General features: G+C 41.3%; 1 pseudogene; it reads left to right on the top strand.

Annotated features, from left to right (window-relative positions):
* The first annotated feature begins 1,933 nt into the window (after positions 1–1,933).
* LOC103238818 (cTAGE family member 8-like) lies at positions 1,934–4,349 on the top strand (annotated as a pseudogene).
* The last annotated feature ends 357 nt before the right edge of the window (positions 4,350–4,706 follow it).

The raw sequence follows: 4,706 nt of genomic DNA, 5'->3' as shown, positions 1-4,706 counted from the left end.
ACCTGGTGTGCCCATTTGCTTTAAGTGTAGTATTGGGGTGGGAGTTACCTGATTTTCCAGGTGTTGTGTGTCTCAGTTCCCCTGGCTAGGAAAAGGGATTCCCTTCCCCCTTGCGCTTCCCAGATAAGGCGATGCCTCGCCCTGCTTCAGCTCTCGCTGGTTGGACTGCAGCAGCTGACCAGCACCAATTGTCCGGCACTCCCTAGTGAGATGAACCCAGTACCTCAGTTGAAAATGCAGAAATCACTGGTCTTCTGTGTCGCTCGCGCTGGAAGTTGGAGACTGGAGCTGTTCCTATTCGGCCATCTTGCTCCGCCTTCCGGCATTCTCAGATTTCTTAATGTTTTGTTTGATAATCCAAGAGTTTTAATGGAACCTTTTTTTACCATAAATTTTTTTTTTAAAAGATTACGGGATACATATGCAGGTTTGTTACATGGATATATTATGTAATGTTGTGATTTGGGCTTCTAGTGAACTCATTACCCAAATAGCAAATACAGTACCCAACAAGTAGTTTTTAAATCCTCACTGCCCCCACCCCCACTATCCCTCCCCACTCTAGCAGTCCCCAATGTCTATCATTTCTATCTTTACCATGTACCCATTGATTAACTCCCACTTATAAGTGAGAACATGCTGTATTTGGTTTTCTGTTTGTATGTTAATTAACTAAGAACAATGGCCTCTAGCTGCATCCATGTTGCTATGAAGGACACTATTTCATTTTTTTTCTTTGCAGTGAGCATTCCATGGTGTATATACAGTGCATTTTCTTAATCCAGTCCACCTTGACGGACACCTAGGTTGATTCCATGACTTTGATATTGCAAATACTGCTGAAATAAAGATATAAGGACAGGTGTCTCTTTCATATAATGATTGCTTTTTCCTTTGACTATATACCCAGTAGTGAGATTGCTGGGTTGAATGGTAGTTCTATAGTTAGTTCTTGAAAAATCTCCATATTGTTTTTCTTAGGGATTTGTATTAGTCCATTCTCACATTGCTATAAAGAACTGCCTGAGACTGGGTAATTTAAAAAGGAAACAAGTTTAATTAACTCACAGTTCTGCAGGCTTAACGGAAAGTATGACTGGAAGGCCTCAGGAAACCTACAATCGTGGCAAAAAATGAAGGGGAAGCAATTATGTCTTACTACAGATCAGGAGAGAGAGAGAGAGAGAAGGGGGAGGTTTCACACACTTGTAAACAATCAGATCTCATGAGAACTCACTCACTAACAAGAGAACAGCAAGGGGGAAATCAGCCCCTATGCTCCAATAACCTCCTACCAGGATCCTCCACTGACATGTGATGATTACAATTTGAGGTGGATTTGGGTGGGGAGATAGAGCCAAACCGTATCAGCTCCTTTAATGCGTTGTGTGTTAAGGATTTTTATTATGAAAGATTTGGGATTTTATCAAATGCTTTTCTGCATCTGTTAAAATGGACAATTTAAAAGGATGAAAAAAGGTGTATTGCACAAACATTAATGCAAGGAAAGCAAGAGTGCCTGTATGTATATCAGGTAAAGCAAAGAAAATTACCAGAAACAGATTATATAATGATCAAATGTTTAATCCATGAAGAGGACAGCAATTTTTAAAGTGTATTCACCAAACAACAGAGCTTCAAAATATGTGATGTGAAAACTGCCAGAACTAAGGCGGGTCAGAGCACAGCGGAACTGTGCTGCCTCAGGATGTAAAGTGTAGTAAGGGGGCCGGGGGGATTGGGGGGTAGCAGCATGGGGCTGTGAGGCCTGGGGGGTGCCCGCGTTCCTCAGCTACCCCTGCAGCCGGCTCCACAGTGGTCCACTCCGCTTGGTTGCCCGGTGCGAATTCGGGTTCCAGACCCCAGGCGGCGTGTTCTCTACTGCTTGTTGTGGCCAGTGTTACTGCGGTGACCCCAGAGCAGCCTGGGCGCTATGGAGGAGCCCGGCGCTACCCCTCAGCCCTATTTGGGGCTGGTCCTGGAGGAGCTACGCAGGGTTGTAGCAGCACTGCCCGAAAGTAGGAGACCAGATTCGAATCCTTATGGTTTCCCTTGGGAACTGGTGGTATGTGCAGCTGTTGTTGGATTTTTTGCTGTTCTCCTTTTTTTGTGGAGAAGTTTTAGATCAGTTAGAAGTCGGCTTTATGTGGGAAGAGAAAAAATACTTGCTGCAATGCTTTCTGGACTAATTGAAGAAAAATGTAAACTACTTGAAAAATTTAGCCTTTTTCAAAAAGAGTATGAAGCCTATGAGGCAGAGTCATCTTTAGAGAATGCCAGCTTTGAGAAGGCGGCAGCAGAAGCACGAAGTTTGGAGACAACCTGTGAAAAGCTGAACAGGTCCAATTCTGAACTTGAGGATGAAATCCTCTGTCTAGAAAAAGAGTTCAAAGAAGAGAAATCTAAACATTCTCAACAAGATGAATTGATGGGGGATATTTCAAAAAGGATACGGTCTCTAGAAGATGTGTCAAAATCCCTCAAATCACAAATAGCTGAAGCCAAAATCATCTGCAAGATATTTAACATGAATGAAGAACGACGGGAAATAGCAATAAAAGATGCTTTGAATGAAAATTCTCAACTTCAGGAAAGCCAGAAGCAGCTTTTGCAAGAAGCTGAAGTATGGAAAGAACAAGTGAGTGAACTTAATAAACAGAAAATAACATTTGAAGACTCCAAAGTACAGGCAGAACAAGTTCTAAGTGATAAAGAAAATCACATCAACACTCTGACTGGATGCTTGCTAAAGATGAAAGATCGGGCTGCTGTGCTTGGAGAGGACATAATGGATGATGATAACTTGGAATTAGAAGTGAATGGTGAATCGGAAAATGCTGCTTACTTAGATGATCCTCCAAAAGGAGCTTTGAAGAAACTGATTCATGCTGCTGAGTTAAATGTTTCTTTAAAAACCTTAGAAGGAGAAAGAAACCACATTATTATTCAGTTATCTGAAGCTGATAAAACAAAGGAAGAGCATACAGAGCATATTAAAAATCTTCAGACTGAACAAGCATGTTTGCAGTCAGAAAACATGTATTTTGAAAGTGAGAATCAGAAGCTTCAACAGAAACTTAAAATAATGACGGAATTATATCAAGAAAATGAAATGAAACTCCACAGGAAATTGACAGTAGAGGAAAATTACCGGATAGAGGAAGAAGAGAAACTTTCTAAAGTGGAAAAAAAGATCAGCCATACGACTGAAGGGCTAGAGACCTGTAGAAAGCTAGCCAAAGATCTTGAAGAAGAATTGGAGAGAACTATTAGTTTTTATCAAAGGCAGGTTATTTTCTACGAGAAAAAAGGACATGATAATTGGTTGGCAGCTCTGACTGCTGAAAGAAACCTCAATGATTTAAGGAAAGAAAATGCTCACAACAGACAAAGATTAACTGAAGCAGAGTTTAAATTTGAACTTTTAGAAAAAGATCCTTGTGCACCTGATGTTTCAAATACAGCATTTGACAGAGAGCATTCCCCATATGGTCCCTCACCATTGGGTCGGCCTTCATCTGAAACGAGAGCTTTACTCTCTCCTCAGACTTTGTTGGAGGGTCCACTCAGACTCTCACCTGTGCTTCCGAGGGGAGGAGGAAGAGGCCCAAGAGGCCCAGGGAATCCTCTGGACCATCAGATTACCAATGAAAGAGGAGAACCAGGCTGTGATACGGTAACCGATCCTCACAGGGCTCCTTCTGACACTGGATCCCTGTCATCTCCGTGGGAACAGGACCGTAGGATGATGTTTCCTTCACGAGGACAATCATATCCTGATTCAGCTCTTCCTCCACAAAGGGAAGAGAGATTTTATTCTAATTCTGATAAACTGTCTGGGCCAGCAGAACTCAGAAGTTTTAATAGGCCTTCCTTGGATAAAATGGATGGGTCAATGCCTTCAGAAATGGAATCCAGGAGAAATGATGCCAAAGATGATCCTGGTAATTTAAATGTACCTGATTCATCTCTCCCTGCTACAAATGAAGCAACTGACACTGACTTTGTTCCTCCCCCTCTAGCTTCAATCAGAGGCCCATTGTTTCCAGTGAATACAAGGGGACCGTTCATAAGAAGAGGACCTCCTTTCCCCCCACCTCCTCCAGGAACCATGTTTGGAGCTTCTCGAGGTTATTACTATCCACCAAGGAATTTCCCAGATCCACCACATGCTCCATTTGCAATGAGAAACGTCTATCCACCTAGGGGTTTTCCTCCTTACCTTCACCCAAGACCGGGATTTTACCCCAACCCCACATTCTGAAGGTAGAAGCAAGTTCCCTTCAGGGTTGATTCTGCCTTCAAAGGAGCCTGCTACTGAACATCCAGAGCCACAGCAAGAAACCTGACAATATTTTTGCTCTCTTCAAAAGTAATTTAGACTGATCTCATTTTCAGTTTAAGTAACGGCTATTACTTAAGTGATTACACTTTTCTCAAATTGAAGTTTAATGCAATTATAGTTCTTAGTATAGTATTATGCAAATAAAGATGATTTAAATACAAATAAAAAGATCGTAAAGTTTTTGTTTTTAATTTTCTTTCACATTTATTGATTTGCATACGTAGAACCATCATTGCATCCCAGGGATAAAACCCACTTGATTGTGATAAATTATCTTTTTGATGTTCTCCTGGATTTGGTTTGCTACTCTTTGCTAATCATTTTTTTTTTTTTTTTTTTTTTTTTTTAAGATCTTCATTTC

This window comes from Chlorocebus sabaeus, chromosome 11, assembly GCF_047675955.1.
Source record: "Chlorocebus sabaeus isolate Y175 chromosome 11, mChlSab1.0.hap1, whole genome shotgun sequence".
In the NCBI taxonomy this organism is placed as follows: domain Eukaryota; kingdom Metazoa; phylum Chordata; class Mammalia; order Primates; family Cercopithecidae; genus Chlorocebus; species Chlorocebus sabaeus.
The sequence above is the reverse complement of the archived record's forward strand: the minus strand, read 5'-3'. Positions and strand labels throughout refer to the sequence as shown.